This window comes from Crocodylus siamensis, chromosome 4, assembly GCF_052110815.1.
Source record: "Crocodylus siamensis isolate JL-2025a chromosome 4, ASM5211081v1, whole genome shotgun sequence".
In the NCBI taxonomy this organism is placed as follows: domain Eukaryota; kingdom Metazoa; phylum Chordata; order Crocodylia; family Crocodylidae; genus Crocodylus; species Crocodylus siamensis.
In genome coordinates, this window is record NC_143398.1 from 216,969,694 (window position 1) to 216,993,606 (window position 23,913).

Below are 23,913 nucleotides of genomic sequence, written 5' to 3' on the forward strand. Positions count from 1 at the left end.
CCCTCCTTCTGCAGTCTCCTTCTCCCCACTCTGTCTGTCTCTGTCTCTGTCTCTCTCTCCTCCCACCCCTTGAAGTTAGACTTTTGAGTAGCAGAAAGGGAGGTAAGTAGAACCATAACTCCTAATAGATGAAAATCTACAACTGATTGTGCCTCATTACTTCCAGTGAATTTAGGAAATAAACAATTCTGAAAATATATTTCTAGAATTGTGCATTTTTCTATACTTGATGTGTATATCTGCAATGTAGTTTGATTCGATATTTGTTCAAACCAATTTTATGTAATATTTAGAGCTGGTGGATTTTTTTTCTGACAGAGAGTTTTTGATAAAAGAGATTTTTGAAACCAAGAAAATATTCAGTTAACATTTATGTCTCAATCAATACATTTTTGTTTCAATCAAAGTCTAGTTTGTTGATAACTGGAAACTAGACTTTTTTGGGCTTGTCGTTGTCACTAAGTACAAGAAAAGAACACATTTTTCAGTGGGGAGAAGCAATTTTGGAAAGAACAAAAAATTTATTTAAAATAATGTTCATGACAAAATGAATTTTTTACCACTTTTTAAAGAAAGAAATACACAGCGCACACACAGCACATGGTGTCCTCTCTCACCACGCTTATTTAATTTTGTGGCAGGCTTGCCGGTAGCAGCTTAGCTCATCGGCTTGAGCCAGAAGGCTCAGAGTGATTGGTGGGGGCATTTCGCTTCCCCCTCAATTAGGAAAGGGAAGGAGGGAGACTTGCCCCACCCCAATCTAGGGGTAAGGTGAAGATAAGGACCTGAGAGGGAACTTACCCCTCAGGCTTTCCTATTGGTCTGCTCCCAAGCTGGAGGGTGGAGCCTTGTGAAGGAAGAAAAAGGCAGCATGCCCAGCACACAGGTACTTCGACAAGGGATGATGAAGAAGGGCTATGAGCAGCTGGTTGAGCTGAACTTCAGGGCACAGAAGATGCCCCAGAAGTACCTTGAAGATACCTTCATCAAACAGGGAGTGGGAAGCAGCTGCTTCCCTGCCCTGCCCTGCCCTGCCCTGCCCTGCCGTGGAGGGAGCCCCGGCAATGGTGCATGAGGTGGTTTATGGAAGGTGTGCGAGTGGATGGGACCTTAGCAGCTGCACGAGGCAGCATGGGTCTCCAAGCCTACATGAGGCAGGAGCCGAGCCCCATTTGGTGCAGGGACTGGTGTACAGGGGCTGGAGAGCCCGTTGCACAGGACAGTGCATGGGAGGTCTGGAAGCTGACAAAACCATGGCAGCTGCACAAGGCAGCATGGGTCTCCAACTCTTCACGAACAGGGCCATCAGTGCATGGAGCAGTGCACAAGGCCATAGAGCAAATGAGATACCAAGGGCTGCGCTAGGTAGCTCAGGTCCCTTTCTCCCTCCTGTCACCTGCACAAGATAGGTGCCCCTTCGGTGCACAGGGCAGTGCATGGGGCGGAGAGCAGGATGACAGGCCAAGGGAGTCACACAAGGCAGCGTGGGCCCTCCTGCAGCAGCAACATAGGTCGACCACCCTAGTGAGGTGGGGGACATCTTGCCCCTACAATACACCACTGGAGATGAGCCAACCCGTCAAGCACAGGATTTGTGAGTCACCTGGGGAAGGGGATTCCCACAGGGGAGGAGGGCCCCTTCACACTATGAGCAGCTGAAGGGAAGCCCCTGACAGGAGGGGACAATTCACCCTGTGGTGAATTTTAAGGGACCCATGTCTCCTGTTTCTTAAGGGGGTTCCCGGGTTAGAGCCCCCCCAGCTGATTATCCCCAGTGGGGATAAGGGTGTCCTGTTTGGTGTCGGGGTCCTCTGCCTGGGTTGTCATTTCTTCCTTGGGCATAGCTGCTGTGCCACTGTTGGGTTCTGTTTGTTTTCCTATGTTGCTGGGATTTTGTTGTAGCCCTGTGCCTTTATTATTGTATTAGAAGAGGGTTTTAAGCTGTCTTGGATATGTATTCATTGTACTGATTGTTCAATGAGCAAGCATCTTATATGAAGTAACATCATTGTATATATATTAGGCCTGTGCGAAGCCGCAAGTATTCACTTAGGATTTGGATCTGGACAATTTGGAGAGACAGTGATGCGATTCAGTGATTTAAATCACTGTCCTGTTTCAATTTGGCTGATTTGGATCCAAAGATTCAGTGTTGATTTAGAGATTCAGCCATAGAATAAACAGCCAGCAGTCCTCACCATGCTGGATACGGCTGCCTCCAGCTGGTAAGTCTGTTGTGGTGGGCCCACCACCCTAAAATTCCCCGTAGCCTCTAGCACTGGCCCCTCCTTGATCTGGGTGCACATGCCTGCTGCCATGCCCTGCCGCTGCTTGCCCAGCCAGGGTGAAACTGCGGTTTGCCCAGGAGGTGCAGGGAAGCTGGGTGAGTGGCAGAAGGGCATAGCCCCCTCTCCCAGCACCTTCCACCTGGAGCTAGCCATGCCTGAATCACTCCCCCCCTCCATCCCAGCTGGGCAAGTGGCAGCAGGGCATAGCCCCACTCCCCGTGCTTCTGCAGCTACACCCCATGCCAACCCCCCCAGCCCCAGCTGGACAAATGGCAGGGCATGGGGGTGGGTGTGTGCGCCCAGATTGGGGCTGAGTGGTGACAGAAGCAATGGTGAATTTTAGGGTGCTGGCAGCTCCCCCTAGCCCCCGCTCCACTGTGCCCTGTAGGGCAGGTGGAGCCAGGGCTGTGCTCCAAGCTGTGGCTGGAGCTAGCTGCCTGGAGCACAGCCCTGACTCCACCTGCCCAATGGAGCATGGCCCAGCAGTGAGCGGCTGGGGCTAGCCTCCCAGAGTACAGCTCAGCCCATCCTGCCCCATGCAGATCTGGGGGCACATGCCAGCTCCCATGCCCTCCCAAGCCAGTAGTGCAGGGTGGTGTGCAGTGGCAGGAGCCCCCCTCCCTGAGTTCCATACCCTCCTGCCCTAGCTAGGAAACTTGGCTCAGCCCCATCCCCAATCCCTCCCTCGCTGTGGGGGCGTTTATCTTCCCCCCCACACCCCTTCCCTCCCCCCTCCTCCCACCACAACTGACTTACCAGCTGGAGGCAGCTGTGTCCAGTGTGGTAAGGACTGCTGCCTATATAGTCTAGGACCGAATCTTTTCTGAATCAATTCAGCAGCTTCTGATTCAATTCAGACCTTTTAATTGGTTTCCCGATTTGATTCAGATTTGAAGATTCAGCCACCAAATCGAGCCGAATCTCCTCTGAATTGAATCGGTACCAAAGCTTTGCGCAGCCCTAATATATATACCTTGTCCTATCATTGTAAAGTATTTGTGTCATTCATTATATCGGTTATCATTGCCTATATATATATATTGTATTTGATGTAATCTTTTTGTAGATGTTTAATTACTGACCCATCACTGCCAGATATTTTTTGTTATTGGTCTGTCAGCTAACCTTTGTTCAATCATTGAGTGCCCTTCCCCCCATTTCCCCCCTCAGGCCCGGAGAGCTCTGAACGAGGGGCAGGGGCTGTAGCCTAACCCAAAGGCCACAGGGAGCTAGGCCTATGCTTGAGTTCAGGGTTAATTAGAGTTTTGTTTGGGAAAATTCATATCTGTAAATTATTTATATGTGTGTGTATATATATATGTAAGTTTGTGATTATAAGTTTTGTATTATTTTATAATATTAAACCTGTATATAGTTAAGATTCACTGGATGTCCTGCCTCTTTGCTCCTGTAGCAAAAGGAGGTGAGCTGCATACAGCTAGGCAGCCTCATCTCCTACAGCATACCTGCTCCTGCTGACATCCCTTTGATTGGAGAAGGGATACTTTTCTGTGTACTACCTGGGTTACAGTTTATACCTGGAACAAATCACACCAGATGCCTTAGAGAACTTCACTAGAACAATGTCAACTGGAGGATGAGAAATTAACAAAATTTGTTTTGCTGATATACTTGATTTAATAGCTGAAATTACAGAAGAGCTTGAGGAAATAACAAATAACAGAAAGGCTGCATATGGCTGCAAAGAGATATGGAATGGAAATTAGTCCAGAGAAGAGAAAAGTAATGATAACATCAGCCAGTAGCAATGATGATACATCAGTAAAAATTGGTAATGAGAAGCAGCTATATGCTGTTGTCATTTCAACAGTTCTCTATGGCTGCAAGACCTGGATACTCACAAGGGTGCTGGAAAAGATAATTGAAATGCAGTGCTTCAAAAGACTTCCATGCATACCCTGTGCTGCACACAGACCAAATGACTTTCTGAAAGATCAAATCAAATACAAACCCTTACTTGAAACTGTAAGAAGGATGCAGTGGTTTGGACACGTAACAAGAAGGTTCAGCATCCTTACCAATACCATCCTGCAGGGTGCTGTGGAAAGACAAAGAAGAAAAGGAAGACCTAGGACAAGCTGGGCCACCAACATCAAAGAATGAACAGGATTGAAACTGACTGAACGTACAAGGATTGCAAAAGACCAGGAAGAATGGAGGAAAATTATTGCTTCATCAGAGGTGCCCCAAAAGTTGGTGCAGCCTCGGAACTAACTTGACTTGACCCGACACAGCACACAATGTAGTTTAAGGAAGTAAAATGCTTAGTAAGATTGAAAAAGACTTGCCCTTTCTTTGGCCACATCTGTACAAGGCATTGACTGCATTCTAGTTACTGAGTTGTCATTTAGCACTTGCATACCTACGTACTAAATGACTGCTCCATAACTGGCATTCTGCAAAGTAGTGTCCCTGTATGCCTTCATAGTGATGCTGACTGCACAGTAGCTCATTACTACTGCACAGTAGCATTGCATCACAGTTCATGTCACACAACACTACTGCACAGTACTAACAAGCTACTGCGCAGTAAGCACAGATGCAGCCTCTGTGTAGCACTGTTATATCACATGTGATATAACATGAATACTGTGATATTCATTCATGGTAAAGCCGCACATTTCTGCAATTCATAATGTAGAATTATAGGCTGAGAAAATATTGTAAGGTGAGCGTAATGTGTGTAACAGCAGGAGGAACCAGAGGGTAGTCTGCAGAGCTTGCTGACTGTTCACTTGGACTACAACTGCCAGAAACTTCCAGGGGCTGGGGGGCAAGGGAAAAAGGAAGAGAAAGCTTAAAGCTGGAGTAAAAGGAAGAGAAAGCAGCACGCATTTGGAATCTGGCCAGCCCAGCACAGAGGAGTATGCAGTGAAGCTGGAGATCTCATTGGCTTGGCCAGCCAGGGCTGTGGACTGAAGGAGCTGGACTCAGGGTTGGGGAAAGCTGCAGGCTGCTGTTTCAATGCTCTAGGGACAAAACACTTTTTTGGGAGCACCTCTTGAGCTGTGTGTGTGTAAATTAAGGTGCTAGATGTATGTTACCAGTGCTGATGTTTCTTTACCTTTTACTTATTCCCTCCCTTTGGCCCATTGGCTTGTAGGGCTGTGCAAAATTTTGACTGACATTTCATTTCGGCAGTTTTTCAAGCATTTTGACATTCAAAACTCCGAATCGAAAATGAAATGGGAGACGTGTTGAAATGTTCAAAATGAAACAAAAGTCAAAAATTTTCTAAGATGTTTCGAAGGTGTTTTAAAGCTGAGCTTGCAGGGAAAGAGAAAGTAAGAAGAGGGAGGGGGAAAAGGGAGGAACAGACTGACATCTGTAGCTGTCTCCTTGAAACCTAGAACCTATCTCCTTGAAACTTGGCAGGCTTCATGGCCTCAGTAGGGGCTACCAGGCCTGCTGTTTTCACCCTGTTCTGCCTTAATACACACGACACGAGTTTTGGTCTCAGCACCTTGAGGTGCAGTTTCTCAGAAACCCCTGTACCTATCCCCTTTAACCTTGCCAAGCTTCATGCCCTCAGAAGGGGCTACCATCTCTGCAATTTGCATCAGAATCAGGCTAGAAATGACAAAGTTATAGTCATTTTAGTCATTACCCATTATAGCCTATGGCTCAAACACCAAAACAGCACTGAAACTCGAAACAGGTTTGGCCGAAATGAAACAGTGATTCGAAACACCAAAATGAATCACTGTCCCATTGAAATGCTGGATCTGAAACCAAACCAAAACACAAGTGTTTCACACAGCCCTATTGGTTTGTGACTCTAACCCACCCGGGCCCAGGCAAAATACAGCCCAGGGGCCAGGTCCAGCCCACCAAAGGATTTTATCTGGCCCATGGCAGGTCCTTAGCTCCACCTATCCCCGGCACAGGGGGCAGCCCAGGCTGTGGCACATGCAACCTGTCCCACTGCCCCAAGGCACACAGCAGCATTGGGACAGTGATGGCCAGTCTCAGTTTCTCAGCAGCCCTACTAGCATCAGCTCCTTTTAGCTGTCCAGGCACCCCAGCCTGTCCACCTCGCACCTACCACTGGGGGCGCTGGATAGAGCTGGAGGGTGGGCAGGGTCTCCATGGCGACTAGCCCAGGATCCCTGCAGGCAGGGTGCACTTGACCGAACAGATGGAATGGGGCAGTGCGTGGGCAGAGAGTAGTATCTGGAAGCAGGATGTGCAGTCAGGATTGGGGCCAGGGCCAGGATTGCAGGATGCTGACAGTGTGGGGCCATGTAGGGAGTGAATTGCAGCTCTGCCCCTAGGCCCTGGTCCTACCCACCTCTCCTGCTCCTGGACACTGTTCTGTGCTTGTCCACGGCTTCATCCCATCCACCTGGCTGAGGGCATCCTGCCTGTGGGGGTCCCAGTCTTCATGGAGATGCTGTCTGCCCGCTCGCCTGCCCTGTCCAATGACCCTGAACAGCACTCCCCCCCCCCACCTGCACTGGCCCCTGCAGTATACTGCCCTGGTGAGCAGCTAAGGGTCACTTGCCCTCAGGAGCTTCTGAAGTCCAGCCAGTTGGTATCTGAGGACACTAGCCTCTTCTGACAGCTGAACTGCTGAAAGAGCCCTAACCTAGAGTGTTCCCTGTACCCGTTACCCACTGCATGAGTCTGACATGAGATGGCCTCCACCTCTCTCCCCTGGGGAGGAGGCTCTTCTCAGCTAGACTGGCTGAACTGCTCCACTAGGCTCCGCTGGGGGATAGAGGGACTACCGCCACTGCTGGCCTGCTGAGCAACCCTTGCAAACCCAGCAGGCCAAGGCACTTAAGGGAGCCCACTCCTGACCCATCCCTGGTACAATCTGTGGGCAAGGCAAGAGCCCCCAATGGGACACTTGCCTGCCTGTACACAAATGCCAGGAGCTTGGGGAATAAGCAGGAGGAGCTCGTCCTCCTGCTTAATGCAAATGATTATAACGTCATAGGGATAACAGAGACCTGGTGGGACTCCATCCATGACTGGACCACAGGTATAGATGGCTATACCCTGTACAGGTGGGATCGTGTAGATAAAAGGGGCGGGGGTGTAGCTCTCTATGTTAAGGAAAGCTACACGTCCCTACAATCTGATGCTGGTGACCAGGGTGGATGACTGGAGACCCTCTGGCTTAAAATCCATGGGTAACATGGCACAGGGGACACAATGGTGGGAGTCTACTACAGACCTCCCACCCAAAGTCCTGAGCTTGACCAGGAGTTCGCCTAGGAACTAGCTGAGACTAAATGCTCCAGGACCCTGGTTGTCATGGGTGACTTCAATTACCTGGACATCTCGTTGGAGGATCACTCAGCAAAAACTGAGCAGTCACAAAGCTTCCTCTTGTGTGTGGATGACCTCTACCTGACTCAAGAAGTCTATGGGTCAGCAAAAGGTAAAGCAGTGACCTAGAGATCGATGGGAAGCTGCGTGACAGCAACCACAAGCTGATCACCTTCACCATCCACTGGAAAGCTGGAAAGTCAGTCAGCAAAATGGAAGTCCTTGACTTCAGGAAAACTGACTTTGACAAGCTCAGAAGGCTTGTCAGTGAGACCCTAAGGAACCATGACCCAGGCAGAGGGGAGTTAAAGAAAAGTGGTTGCTCGTCAAGGAAGCGATCCTCAATGCACAAGCTAAGTCTATTCCATCTCGGAGGAAAGGCAGCAAGAGGGCATAGCAGCCTCTCTGGCTCTCCAGGGTTCTAGCAGACCTCCTGAGGCTAAAAAGAAAGGCCTACAAAGGATGGAGAATGGGATTCACCTCCAAGGAGGATTATTCTGCACTGGTTTGGTCCTGCAGGGAAAAAACCAGGAAAGCCAAGGCTGCAACTGAACTCCAACTAGCTTCGAGCATCAAGGACAATAAAAAGTCCTTTTTCAGATATGTGGGAAGCTGGGGGAAAAGCAAGGGCAACATTGGACCCAGATGGGGCAACTGACAACTGATGTCCAGGAAAAAGCCAACCTATTGAATGCAAATACTTTGCATCAGTCTTTCATCAGTCTCATGGGACACCCATGCCCACTATGGGACAGGACAGTCCAGGTGAGGGAGAACCCCTGCCCTCCTTTAAAGCTGACCTCATAAAGGAACACCTTGAGAAGCTGGATACCTTAAAGTCAGCCATCCCTGACAATCTATAACCCAGGATACTCAAGAAGCTGGTAAGCATCATAGCCCAGCCTCTGGCATGGATCTTGGAAAACTCCTGGTGCTCTGGTATAGTGCCCGAAGACTGGAAGAAGACCAATGTGGTGCCTGTCTTCAAGGAAGGGAAGAAAGTGGATCCAGCTAACTCTAGGCCCATCAGCCTGACTTCTATCCCAGGGATGATCTTAGAAAAGTTTATTAAGAGGACATCCTTAATGGACTGGCCCACACCAACATCCTGAGGGACAGCCAGGGGTTGTTGCGGGTAGGTCTTGCTTGACCTCATTTCCTTCTACAACCAGGTGACCTATGACCTGCACAAGGGAGAAGAGATTAATGTCATATATCTTGACTTCAAAAAAGCTTTTGATCTGGTATCCCATGATCACCTCTTGGCAAAACTGGCCAACTGTGGCCTTGGGTCCACCATGATCCACTGGCTGGAAAATTGGCTCCATGGTGGGACCCAGAGGGTAGTAATTGATGGAATTCAATCATCTTGGTGTCCTGTGACCAGTGGGGTCCCCCAAGGCTCTGTTCTTGGACCCATATTGTTCAACATATTCATTAATGATGTGGACATTGGAGTCAGAAGTGGACTGGCCAAGTTCACCGATGACACCAAATTTTGGGACAAAGCATCCACACCAGAAGACAGGCGGGTGATCCAGGCTGACCTGGACAGGCTCAGCAAATGGACGGATGAGGACCTGATGGTGTTTAACACCGAAAAATGCAAGGTTCTCCACCTTGGGAGGAAAAATTTGCAGCATCCTTATAGGATCGGCAGTGCTACACTGGCTAGTACTATGGAAAAAAGAGACTTGGGGGTCACGATTGACCACAGGATGAACATGAGCCTGCAATGCGATGCTGTGGCTAGTAAAGTGAGCAAAACGCTGGCTTGCATCCATAGATGCTTCTCAAGCAAATTCCAGGACGTCTTTCTCCCCTTGTACTCGGCCTTGATGAGGCTGCAGCTTGAGTACTGCGTCCAATTTTGGGCTCCACAATTCAAAAAGGATGTGGAGAAGATTGAGAGAGTCCAGAGAAGAACCAGGTGCATGACCAGAGGTCAGGAAAACAAACCTTACAATGACTGGCTGAGAGCCACGGGACTCTTTAGCCTGGAAAAGCACAGGTTCGGGGTGATCTGATGGCCACCTATAAGTTTATCAGGGGTGACTACCAGTATCTGGGTGAGGGCCTGTTCACCAGAGCCCCGCAAGGGATGATGAGGTCGAACGGTCACAAACTCCTGCAAGACCGTTTCAGGCTGGACATAAGGAAGAATGTCTTTACTGTCCGAGCCCCCAAGGTCTGGAACAGCCTGCCATTGGAGCTGGTTCAAGCAGCTACATTGAACACCTTAAAGAGTAAATTGGATGCTTATCTTGCTGGGATCCTATGACCCCAGATGACTTCCCTCCCTTTGTGTGGGGGGCTGGACTCGAAGATCTCCCGAGGTCCCTTCCAGCACTAATGTCTATGAAATGTATGAAATCTATGACAGTGGGGATTGCTGCCTGGCTGTGTCCTGCTGCCACCTGCAACAGCATCCACCACCTTGGGCCTGCATCTCCATGGCTGCATGATTGTCAGACCCAAACAGGGACTGCACAGCCACCTGGGTTGTGGTATGAATAGTGCAGCAGAGCCTCCTGCACCTCTGGGCCAGCTTCCAGTGGGCTGTGGCTGCACAGTTGGCCTTCATGCAGCACTGCTGTCATGTCTTTTGATGTCCCTGCTTTATCATCTGGACAGCTATCTCCTGGAAGATGTGTTCATTGTGATGGCCTGCTTTGACCTGTCAAAGCACGTCCTCATGACCCCAAATGGTCAGGAGGTCAGCCACCTCATTTGCCCTCCAGCTGGATCCCCAGTGCTAGCCTGGGGCAGATTTTTCAGCCCAGGTCCCACCTCTTGCCTTGCCAGCAGGGATCCTGGTGTTTCATGTTTAAAAATTGCAAATTTTCTGATTTAAAAAAAAAGTTATCTCATTAAAATACCCCAAACCTTTGTTGTTCCATAATTAAACTGAAATAGCACTATAGAGAGAGAGATAAGTTGGGCAATGTTTTATCAACATATTTACAATTTTAAAGCAATTTGGAAGCCTACCAGTGCCTTTATTATCATAATACAATGAATTCTAAACATCTCTACACTTCGGCACTTGCTTTTGGATTTTTTAGTCATAGAAAAATTAGAACTGCCCCTGCCCCTTTGCTCATCAGGATGTGGGGTGTTCAGCAGCACTGCAATGCCAGTGCTCTGCCTCTGCCTGTGCCCCTCGCTCTCAACCCACAGCTCTACCAGTGCCCCTCACTCCTGATCTGCAGGCCCTGCCTGGCCCTCACTAGCTTCATCCCGACAGCAACTCCATCCCAGTGCCAGGACATGAGTCCACCTACAGCTGTCCCAATCACTGCTTTGTGGCTCTAAGCAATGCCACCCTTGCTTTTCTGCTCCCTGCACCTGTGCCCAGGCCCCAGTGATCCCCCACTGTTCCTGGAAAGCCCTCTACTGGGGCTCAGGGACTGAGCTGGGCAAGTCCCTCCCTTCCAGGCTGGTCTCCCCTGCACAGGCTGCTCAAGGGGGGCAAGGAGGCTCTAAGCCCAGGTCTGGTGACCTCTCCTACCCAGAGCACTTCCCCATCCCCCACCCCCATCTGTCTCTCTCACACACACCCTTGCTGCCATCTCCACCCCTCTCCTCAGCCCATCACACCCCTTGAGTGGTTCCTGGGGCCAGGAACTGCCCCCCGCCAGGCTGGGACTGCATGGGCCAGCACCAGGGTTGGCATGGGGCAGGGCTGCAGTGTGACAGTTGCCCCTGTAGCCATGGCTGCTGCCAGTAGATCCTGTCCTGTCTGGTGGCTGGGCACACAGGGTGTGAAATTTGGGGGGGTGGAATGTGGGGTTTGAGGGAGTGAAGTTTTTGGGGCAGTGTGGGGCTTGTAGGGGTTTGGGGATGGATTGTGGGTGTGGGGTTTGTGGGTGAATTGTGGGGGGTTTGTGGGTGTAAGGGGACTGTGTGGGAGGGGTGGACCCCTGCCTGCCCCCATGCCTCACAGCCTCCACCACCCTTGGTGGCAGCAGCCAGCAGTGGACCTTTTGGGAACTCATGGCCTGCTGCTAGCAGAGACATCCAACAGTGCATGGTACTGCCTGAGACCTGGGGGCTTTATGTGGCACATGAAGCTGGCCCAGCCTGCTGCCACATGCCTTCAGACAGGACTGGGCCTCCTCTTGCCACCACCCAGGGCTCCCAGCACTGCATACAGGAGCTGCACACCATCAGACTGGGCCGGTTCCTACCTCCATGTACCCTGCATGCCATCAGGCTGGGGTGGCTCCATAGAGGCAGGAACCAGCTTGGCCCGATAGTGTGCAACTCCTGCCTACAGTACTAGGAGCCCTGGGTGGTGGCAAGAGCTGGCCTAGTCTTGTTTGAAGGCTCACATCAGTGGGCTAGGCCAGCTGTGTGCACCACATAGAGCCCCTGGGTTTCAGGTGGTGGTACACACTGCCAGGGATCTCTGTCAGTGGTAGGCCACAAGTGCCCCAGTGGCCCATTACTGGCTGCTGCCACTGGGGGCAGTGAAGGACCCACCCCTTCCATACAGTCCCCCCACCCACAAACAGTCCCCTCATCCATACACAGTCACCCCCATCTCCATGTCCCTGCTTACTGGGGACAGAGCCTGGGTCTGAGCCACCTCTGCAGGCCTTGTCCCGCTTTATTTCGTCCAGCACACAGTGTGCTAGAGCAGCAGGGGTATGCAGTTGTCAGAGACGCTCTGGCCAGATGCTAGAACATCTCTCTGGAGAACCCAGGCTCCAGTTGCTTCAGGGCATGCTCCAGGAATGCACACTGCACCACTTTTTTCAGCGTGGGTCTTTTTTTTTTTATATTGGGATTTTCCGGTATTAAACTTGGAGTCCACACTGCAAATGTGCAATGTACAGAACATTTTTTTCATTCCTAGCGTGGCTCCTGTGGCATCTCAAACTGCTTTGAGATGCTGCCAGACATACGTGCTTGCTCCTCTGGACACAGCCAATGATTTTCTATATAAAAGTGGGCACTTCCCCTTGCTTCTTGTGCCAGGTTCTGGGGCAGCAGGTTTGGCACAATATTTTCCCTGAGGAGAGAGAAAATATTAGTAGATGTTTATCAATAACCTTTCTAAAAACAAATCTGCCTGTAGAAGGAAAAGAAAGAATATGTTCAAAAAGCATTGCTCTGTGCTTTTCAAATGCTGAGTTAATAAGTTAATAAAAATTCAAGCTAGAATAATCTGGATACAGAATTTACTGTGAAGGTTTTACACCCAGGGGCAGTTCATGCTGGTTCTTCTAAATTCTGAACATACTCAATAGTGACAGTATTTGTTAGATTTTGACCTAAACGTTCTTTCTGTTAAATTATCCTGTAATGTTTATGTAAAGTATAAGCGACATTCAGTCTTAAACCATTTTTCCTAGGCCACCTCCTATTCCCACTAAAGTCAATGTGATTTATTTCATTGACTTCGCTTGGAACAGATTAGGACCTTAAGTAGGAATGCATTTCTTTTTTAAGAAGAAAAGTCATTTTAAAACTCAGTACTTTTAAGTCAGATACTTTCATATATTTTGAGTAACTGTTTCCATCTTCTTAAAGCATCTGGTGAAACACACTACAAAAATACTGTGAAAGATAATAGAAAGGTAATGGAGATCAATGAAGCTCTGTGTGAGGCTATAAATGATTTTGGCTTCTGAAACAGATTTCGTGCATATAAATGATAAAATAAGATGCAAGCTGTGTACAAAATTGTTGTGTCTTTATCTATGAGTTATATGACTGAATAAAAATCTGACTCTTTCCAGGAGGTTCAAGGGTCATGCTCACCTTCTCTTTTCCAACAGCTGCTGACAGTTGTGGAAAAAAATCACATTCTTTTCTGTAGAGAAAATGCTAATCAGGGATTTATAACTGCAACATCAAAGCAACTGTGATTATGAAAATAGGTTGCTTTCCTGTTTGAAAATACTGAAAAGAAAGAAATCCACCACTAAAAAGTGATGATTTAGTAACGTGAGACTAGTTCTCAGCTATTTTTGTCATGATGTTTTCCATAGATGAACCTGACATTTAATTATTGTTTGCCTACATTGTTGTAATTAGTTCAAAATAAGAACGTTAGCAATTCCAAGGTTAACTGCTTCAGTAAATATAAATCTCTGAAAAGTACCAAAAAGGCGAAAACCTTGAAAAAGTTCCCTAGGCTTTGAATAGGGACAGCATGTTACCCATTTCTAACTCCATTCTTTTAGGATATTAAAACACCCCTACTTCATGCTACAATTAGCTACATACTAATTAACATAAATTACAATATTTGCCAAGTACTCTAGTTATTATCCTAAATGTAATATAGCTACTATCCTAAATACATTAGCAGAAGTGTTAGAATCGCCCTAGCCCCAGGCTGGATCTGGATTATGAGGGCTCCTCCCAGGTCAGATCCACGGGGCCATCAGCAACTGCCGTAGGGCCGCGTTCAGGCAGCAGCTCATTGCTTTGTTTGGGCAGTAGCACAAGTCTGGAGGCGGGCAGCAGTGTGGTTGTCGGGCCTGTTGTTGATGGTGATGTTCACTGGGGGCCAGGAACTGTGAATTCTGTGTTAGGCCATGCCCCCGAACTTCGGATAGCCCACTGGCCTAACAGTGGGCTGGGTGGAAAAGTCCATGGGCCGAATATGGCCTGTAGGCCTTATGTTTGATAACTTTACTACAGGGAGTAGTACTGTAAATAACGGGGGGAGGGGGGAGGGAGGGGAGCTATGACCAAGTTAAATGTAATTTAGCACTCTCATTTGCTCCATAGAGACTTGACAGGTATGAAAGAATTATGCAGCATTTGTTACATAAATAATGCATATAAACACACAGATTTAGTTTTCTATATCTGACCCAGGGAACTGCAACAAAATCTGGCAATCTTCCAAAATTTTCTCTCTCGGCCAAAAACGAGCATGCACAGCTGAGCATGCTCTTCCTGCTTTGTTTTTTAAAACTTTTATCTGTTTCACAGTGTGTAATTTTGCTAAAAAAAGCCCTTTAATTATACATTGCTGGAAGTGTCATATACTGTTAAGTGATTCCAGTGCTACAGACAAGACAGGGGGGACTACTGAGTTCTTAAGTTTCCATTACACTGACAGACCCTAAGAACAGATGTTAGCAAATCTGTTCCTGGTTAGCCAGACTGTTTTTCTTTCTGTATTTCTGGTCACAGGAAACAACCTACATGTTTTAAAGCTCATATTAATTGTTTGCAAGATGTGCAAGTAAAATGACACAAAGAAAAATGTAATGTAGGTGGTCCTTGTTAAATTCTTCTTTTTGTTGTTGCTACTCTTGTGAATTTTGGCTTCTCACCAACATCAGTGGAAATGTTGTTCTAGTCAGCCTTAGCACAAATTGAGGGCCTAACATTAGACATCAAAATGTGATGCTTTTTTCAACTGGTTTTATTTGAGTAAATTGTTAATTTTGCATCTTAATCTGTTTCTGCTTTTAGGATCCAAAGCCGATTACAATGGCAACGGTTTCCCTGGCCCAAGGCAGTTTCCTCAACAACTCTTCTGGGAGTTCCTAATGTGGGTAAGTTTATTAAGAAGAGCTAGGGGAAGCCGAGGCTTGCTTTGAGGCTGCTTTCTCTCTGCATTCGTAGTGGTAATGTCCATTGTCTTTGATGCACCCGCAACACAGCCCTTGCTGTTTAGAAAGTAGCAGTTCTGTCTGTGCTGCCTTGGTTCATTGTCAGTAAGCAAGTGAACAGTTTGGCCCTCAGCACTATGTCGTTCTCTCTGGCTTTCCCTACCAATGAAGTGTCACTGTCTATTTTAAAATTCCTTATTCTTTTATACTATTGTGGGAAAACATGGTATGGTGTTTAACCTGTTTGAAGATGTAGAGTAAGACCTGGCGTTTTTTAGCCTGATGTACAGAACCACAGTTATGAGGTCTGAGAATAGGGTATATACAATATCTGAATAAAAATATGAATAAAGAAAACAGCCCACAAGCTTAAACATACATGGTCATTGTAGAAAGATGTGATCTCTATCAGAAATGGATGTAAATTCAAGACAGAATAGACTGCTGCCTAGAACACTAATATATCTAGTAAACTGTTGACATGTGTGATTATAGGCTGCTTAAGGCAGATATTTGCTGGTTCACCTATGGCAACAGAACCCCTAGAGTGAGCCCTGATATTTTCAGACTGAAACAGTGTGGTAATAAGAGATGGTTTTTTTGTGGCTTATATATCCATTAAAACATTTGTGTGAGACACTTTTTAAAGTTTGTGAACATTGTGTGTGCAACAGTGTCAAAATAAAGCAAGTTGTCAAATAACACAACAAATCAGATGCTTGGGCAATAATGTGCCCTCCTGGACATTTGCGTACATTTACACATTCAGACATGCATTCATGTGTGGGTGATGGATCTAATATAAATGACTAGTAGTTTGCATAATAACTGTGTACATAAATTTAGCATAAAATTGTCTGTGGATGCTTTTCAGTTTTGAAAAATCAGGTCTTCAGCACATTTAATATTAATGTGCTGTAAAGCACTATTCTGCAATTATAGCAATGTTGTATGTTGGGAGATGGGAAGGATTCTGCCCTGAGATAATAAAGTAGTGTTCTCTTTTGTTTGGCATCACACCTGTGGCTCAATAAATTAAGAAAGTCACGATGGAAGAACGAAGGTTAAGTATGTTACTAGATTATCAGAAACTGCTATTCACTGCTTCAGTGCAAGTCTTTCTACCTATCGTTTCTCTTCATAATATCTTCTTGTAGAAAAGAATTAAACTCATTTAAATTAAACAAGGCATTCTGAAATGCCAAAAGAGATTCTAAACTCTCTGCAGAGCACATATGATAGATATGAAATGAGAAGTAAATAATAAGGCACCTGGATGGAAAACTATTTTTGTTACTGCACAGATCTGATTTATATTCTAATATTTACCCATTATTTATGAAATGTGTTCTTTGATACAATATATCTGGCTATTAAATATAAAATACAAGCTATCCATTCAGGGAGAAGACATAAAAGGAACCTGGAAGTTTTCTTCCCCATTACTTGATGGATATGCTGGAGCAGGAGTCTGTCCCAATATAGAAATTGTGTCCTCTCAAGCATTAGGTTCCATATGATGTTCAATGATGTTCTGCATTTGGACTGAAGACAGATCCAGGCTGCTGACATCCATAAATACCTGCTAGTATCTTGTAACACATGATGGTGTAGGCTACAGTGCTTCTTTAAAATAATGCGTAAGTAGCGCAAGATAGCAAGCTCTTGCCAAGTGTTCCAGGAGGCATTTTTTCCTGCAGCTGTCCAGCTCTGTCCCCCTGCACAAAAAGGAAAGCCAAAACTTCTGCTTACTTGAAGCTGCCTGTGCTGTATTGCCAGTGATGCAGTTAAACTGCTGTAATGGAGATTTCTGTCCCCCTTGTAACATTAAATATAGCACAGCAGGTCATTCAAACACCTTTCTTGGTAGGTGCGATGCTTTTGCAGGGTATGATTCTTTACTTGTAATTCAAGCAACTTTCTTATTCGCAATTTGCTTTTAAAAGTCCAAAATATTTAATTCTGAAAAACATGGTCATTAATACTGTTAGAAAATCGCAGATAAATGCATAATGTCACTCACCATAGTTTATATTAAAATGGAAAATTACACTTGCTTTATTTGAATCAGGAGCAGTATATTAAAAACAGTAAACCTTTCGCAGGTGTCACAAGTTTAAATGTCCCTAGTAAAAGTGGATACATGCTTTAATTTCTCAAGAAAGCTTCTTTGCTGATGATATTTAGGTGTAGCAGAGAGGGCAAGCAAAAAAAAAAGGTTCTTGCAATGGGTTCTAGGTGGATGCTGGTAGGAAGTATGATCCTTACCCTGGAGGCAGGGCAGGGAGCAGCAGTGCTGCTTAGTTGCTGCCATACCACACTTCTGCCTGAGCATTTGGGTTTCTATAAAAGACAGTTTGGATAAGCCTAAGTAGTAAAAACATTTGATTTCATTGTTTAATATTTTTTCATGTCTCTAAACTTCTAGGTAGTAGAGGTAGAAAAACTGAAATGATATAATCAACAAACAATCACAGCCCAGCAGGATTAATGTGGTTATTCAATTAGAAGCTAGACCTGCTACCTCAAAACTGAAATCAATAATAGATAATAGACATTATTCCAAAAGGAGACCAAGGTAGATTTGAGGTTTTATTTGACATTATTAGACATCTCCTAAAGGTAAATCCAGAAGACTGGACAGGTAAAATTATGCAGAGGAAATATACTACAACATGTAAAACATATTTTTCCTCGGAGAGTATAGGACTTTTTTAAAAAAAGATTAGACCCCTTGTCTATGGGGTGAGCAAATATATGCATGTTGCATTATCCCTGTGTTTTAAAAGACTTATAGTTTGATCCAAAGGACTTAGAAGTCAAAGGGAATCTCCCTGCTGACCCATATTGGGTCTGGATCATGCATTTGGTTATTGTCACAAAATGCCTTAAAAAATAACACTATTTCATTCCGTTAGTTTATGCTCTGAGTCCAATTCTGTTCTGATGTAGCCGCAATTGATATAATTGCTGTTGCTGCAGTGTAACTATGCAGAGTTTGACACTACTTATATTATTAGTTATATCTGCTTACAAATACCCAACGGCTGTAATCTGACATGGTGAGAACATACTGCTGCATCCATGATCTGCCAGTGGTTAGCAAAAAATGATGCCTATCATGGCTCATTACTATTAGCACTACAGAGCTAACACAGCTGAATAGAAGAATTTGGATTCCATTGTAGGTCATAGCATCAGATCATATAAAGATATGTGGTTTGAGCTGTTTGCAACAAAATGGAAAGACTTCTTGAATTTCTGATGCCAGGATTAGCTTGCAAAAGCTTACAAATTAAAGCTGCAGTATTTAACTAATAATATATGCTAACTTGAAATCAAAACAGGGATAAATCATCAATTTCTGAACCCATTTGTGTTAAACCATGCTTGATGTAAGTATCTTATAACTTCTATTAGTTACTTTACTAATTTCCCAGCAGTGCTGTAAACCAGAGTAAGTTTAATTAGTGAATATCTGCAAAGTGCTCTGAAAATGAAAAGCAGGAGGAGTACTAAGAGCATAATAAACACTTGATAACACTTACAGAATTGATTTTGACCTCATGCTAACTGCTTCTAAAAGGTACATTAATATCTATTGATTCCAGTTTAAAAAAAAAATCAAAAGCCAATACACAAGAACTGTCAAGTATTAAAGAAAAACTCTCTTTCTTTTTAATCCCTAATCTAGGATTGGGTAGAAAAATCGTCAGGTTAATTTGTCTAAAGCAACCCTCATATTATAATTCAAATGAACAAATCAATCAAGAGAAAACTACATTTTTCTTTTTAAATTTAATGAATAAGCTCTTCTGGTGGGCTAACAAAGCTAATAGTACATAACAGAGTCCTTGAAAACTGGGTTATGTAGCAGGTAACTAATTTAATAGTTTCATAGTTTCATAGTTAGTAGGGTCAGAAGGGACCTCAGCAAATCATCAAATCCGACCCCCTGCCATGGCAGGAAAGAGTACTGGGGTCAAACGACCCCAGCAAGGTGATTGTCTAGCCTTATCTGAAAGACCCCCAGGGTAGGAGCCAGCACCACTTTGCTTGGAAGTTGGTTCCAGATCCTAGCTGCCCTGACTGTGAAGTAGTGCCTACTGATGTCTAATCTGAATTTACCCTCTGCCAGCTTGTGACCGTTATTTCTAGTCACTCCTGGTAGTGCTCATGGGAACAGGGACTCCCCCAATGCCTGCTGGTCCCCTCTGACTAGTTTGTAACAGCCCACTAGATCCCCCTCAGCCTTCTCTTGTGGAGGCTGAACAGGTTCAGGTCCCGTAGCCTGTCCTCGTAGAATCTGCCCTGCTGCCCCCGATCATGCGAGTGGCCCTCCCCTGGACCCTCTCCATGTTGTCCACATCCCTCTTGAAGTGCGGCGCCCAGAACTCGACGCAGTACTCCAGCTGAGGCCTGACCAGTGCCGCATAGAGGGGGAGGATCACCTCCTTGGACCTGCTTGAGATGCATCTGTGGATGCATGACAAGGTGCGGTTGGCCTTCCTGACTGCATGTCCACACTACCAGACCATATTCATCTTGGCATCAATGATGACTCCAAGATCCTTTTCTGCCTCTGTACTGATGAGAAGGGAGTTCCCCAGCCTGTAGGTATGGTGCTGATTTGTCCTCCCCAGGTGCATCACTTTGCACTTGTCAGTATTGAATCCCATCCTATTCTCATCCACCCACCCCTGTAACCTGTCTAGGTCTGATTGTAGCCTATTCCTCCCTTCTAGCATGCCTACATTCCCCCACATCTTAGTGTCATCAGCAAATTTGAACAGGATGCTTTTTACCCCCTCGTCCAATTCACTGCTGAAGATATTAAACTGTGCGGGCCCGAGGACCAAGACCTGAGGAACCCCACTGCCCACATCCCTCCAGGTCAAAAATGACCCATCTACTACCACTCTCTGGGTGTGGCCCTCCAGCCAGCTGACAACTCATTTGACTGTGTAGGTGTTGACACCACAGTCCCCAATTTTTTTAATGAGAAAGGTCTGAGAGACAGTGTCGAAGGCCCTCTGAAAGTCCAGAAAGACTATGTCCACTGCTACCTCTGCATCTAAGGATTTGGTGAACTGGTCGTAGAAGGCCACCAGGGTGGTCTGACAGGACCTGCCTCTAATGAACCCGCGTTGGTTGCCCTTAAGCATAATCTGCACTGCTGGCCCCTCGTGGACATGTGCCAGAATAATTCTCACAAAAAGCTTACCCAGCTTAACTGGCCTATAGATTCATAGATTCATAGATGCTAGGGTCGGAAGGGACTTCAATAGATCATTGAGTCCGACTCCCTGCATAAGCAGGAAAGAGTGCTGGGCCTACATTACCCCAGCTAGATACACATCTAGCCTTCGCTTGAAGACCCCCAGGGTAGGGGAGAGCACCACCTCCCTTGGGAGCCTGTTCCAGACCCTGGCCACTCGAACTGTGAAGAAGTTCCTCCTAATATCCAATCTAAATCTGCTCTCTTCTAGCTTGTGGCCATTATTTCTTGTAACCCCCGGGGGGGCCTTGGTGAATAAATACTCACCAATTCCCTTCTGTGCCCCCCTGATGAACTTATAGGCAGCCACCAGGTCGCCTCTCAACCTTCTCTTGCGGAGGCTGAAAAGGTCCAGTTTCTCTAGTCTCTCCTCGTAGGGCTTGGCCTGCAGGCCCTTAACCATACGAGTGGCCCTTCTCTGGACCCTCTCCAGATTATCCGCATCCTTCGTGAAGTGTGGCACCCAGAATTGCATGCAGTACTCCAGCTGCGGTCTGACCAGCGCCCGATAGAGGGGAAGTATCACCTCCTTGGACCTATTTGTCATGCATCTGCTGATGCACGATAAAGTGCCATTGGCTTTTCTGATGGTTTCGTCACACTGCCGACTCATGTTCATCTTGGAGTCCACTAGGACTCCAAGATCCCTTTCCACTTCCGTGCCACCCAGCAGGTCATTTCCTAGGCTGTAGGTGTGCTGGACATTTTTCCTCCCTAGATGCAGCACTTTGCATTTCTCCTTGTTGAACTGCATTCTGTTGTTTTCTGCCCACTTGTCTAACCTGTCCAGGTCTGCTTGCAGCTGTTCCCTGCCCTCCGGCATGTCCACTTCGCCCCATAGCTTAGTGTCATTTGCAAACTTGGACAGAGTACATTTCACTCCCTCATCCAAGTCGCTGATGAAGACATTAAAGAGTATCGGTCCAAGGACCGAGCCCTGCGGGACCCCACTGCCCACACCCTTCCAGGTCAAAACCGACCCATCCACCACGACTCTCTGGGTGCGACCCTCCAGCCAATTCTCCACCCACCGGACTGTGCAGTCATCCAAGTCACAGCCCCTTAACTTGTTCACCAGTATGGGGTGGGATACCGTATCAAAGGCCTTCCTGAAGTCCAAGTATACGACATCCACCCCTCCTCCTGCGTCGAGGCGTTTTGTAACCTGGTCATAAAAAGAGACTAGATTGGTCAGGCACGATCTGCCTGCCATGAACCCATGCTGGTTTCCCCTCAGCATAACTTGCCCTGCCGGGCTCTCACAAATGTGAGCCTTGATAATTTTTTCAAAAACTTTGCCAAGGATGGAGGTGAGACTAACTGGCCTATAGTTGCCCGGGTCCTCCTTCCTCCCCTTCTTGAAAATGGGAACCACATTGGCCCTTTTCCAGTCCTCCGGGACTTGACCCGTGCGCCACGAGCGTTCAAATATTCCCGCCAGTGGCTCTGCAATGATGTCGGCCAGTGCCTTCAGTACCCTCGGATGGAGCTTATCCGGGCCTGCCGACTTAAAGGCATCCAGTTCTTCCAAGTGACCCTGCACCACCTCAGGGTCCACGCATGGAAGTCTGGTGCCTTGCTGCTGCCTCCCTACACTCCCAGTGAGAGACTTGTCATGCCTCTCGCTTAGGAACACTGAGGCGAAGAACTCGTTGAGGAGTTCAGCCTTGTCCCCTCTGTCCATCACCAATTGTTTCTGCCCATTTAGCAGAGGTCCTATTCCTCCCTGGGCCTTCCTTTTACTCCCTATATATCTAAAAAACAATTTCTTATTGTCTTTTACTTGGGTTGCCATTCTCAGCTCCATGGTAGCTTTGGCCTGTCTAACTGCCTCCCTACAAGCACGAGCAGAAGAGGTATATTCCTCTTTGGTGATCTCTCCCTGTTTCCACTTTTTATGTGCTCCCCTTTTGGCCCTTAGTCTGCCCTGGATTTCTCTGGTCAGCCAGGGAAGCCTCCTGGCCCCTTTCCCTCTTTTACCTCTTAAGGGGATCGTCTCGCTTTGTGCTCGAAGGATAGTTTCCTTAAGGCACAGCCACCCTTCTTGGGCTCCCATCATTTCAAAACTACTACTCTGTAGTGCGTCCTTCACTAATCACCTGAGTTCACTGAAATCAGCTTTCCTAAAGTCCAGCACGTTCACCCTACTAGTTACCTTACCCACTCGACGCCTTATGTTGAATTGTATTTTTAGGTGATCACTGTCCCCCAGATGGCTACCGATCTGTAGGTCCCCTACTATGTCATCCCCCGTTGCCAATACCAGATCCAGTAAGGCATTCCCCCTAGTGGGACCATGTACCTCCTGCGTCAGGTGGAGGTCCTGTACACAGGTTAGAAACCTGCGTGAGCGGTGGGACTTTGCTGTCTGTGTCTCCCAACAGATGTCCGGGTAGTTTAGGTCCCCCATGACCACCGCCTCTTTAGCTTTTATGGTCTCCGAGAGTTGCCTCAGGAGCCCCAAATCTATTTCTTCCCCTTGATGTGGGGGTCTGTAGCAGACCCCTACCACCAAATCCTTTTCTCCTTGCCCCCCATTTAGCCTAACCCACAGTCCTTCTACTTCCTCATCCTTTGATTCTGTCTTGATGAGGGTTGATGTATATTGCTCCTTAACATAGAGCGCAACCCCTCCCCCCTTTTTCCCCACCCTGTCCTTTCTGTACAATCTATAGCCCTCGATATGTACCGCCCAGTTCCCTGGGTCCTCCTTCCTCCCTTTTTTGAAGATGGGTACCACATTGGCCCTCTTCCAGTCCTCTGGCACCACACCAGAGCACCACGAGTGACATCCAAATTTCCTAGTGTATCTTGCAGGGGGCCCATGTTACCCGGTACCTACTTTTTGCCCCCTATGTATTTATAAAAGGATTTCTTGTTGTCCTTGATCTAGGTCACTAGTCCCAGTCCCATCTCCACCTTGGCCTTCCTGACTGGCCTCCTACATCCTCGAGCAACTGCAGTATAGTCCTCCCTGGTGATGGCCCCTCCCTTCCATTGGGTGTTCCCTTTTAGCTAGAATTGCCTTTGTAGTACCAGTGCAAAAGTTCAACTAAACATGTTTTACATCTATGTTGGGATTTTTTTTTAAAGTAAAATAAATAGGCCTTTCAAAATGCCTTTACATGGACCAATATTGTTCAACATCTTCATTAATGATGTGGACATTGGAGTCAGGAGATGACTGGCCAAGTTTGCCGATGACACCAACCATCCAAGCATCCATGCCAGAAGACAGGCGGGTGATCCAGGCTGACCTGGACAGGCTCAGCAAATGGGTGACAAGAACCTGGTGGTGTTTAACACTGAAAAATACAAGGTTCACCACTTTGGGAAAAAAAACCCTGCAGCATCCTTAGAGGCTCAGCAGTCCTATGCTAGCTAGTACTACAGAAGAAAGAGACGTGGGGGTCATCATTGACCACAAGATGAACATGAGGCTGCAATGTGATATTGGAGCTAGTAA

The 23,913-nt window shown here is 46.8% G+C and overlaps 1 long non-coding RNA gene across 1 annotated transcript in view; it reads left to right on the forward strand.

Moving 5' to 3' along the window:
- The window catches only part of LOC149867575 (uncharacterized), a 199,036-nt gene that overhangs the window by 2,455 nt on the left and 172,668 nt on the right, over positions 1–23,913 (forward strand). The window contains exon 2 of the long non-coding RNA XR_016441638.1: positions 15,030–15,112. This is a non-coding gene — a long non-coding RNA (uncharacterized LOC149867575). The remainder of the gene's footprint in view (positions 1–15,029; positions 15,113–23,913) is intronic.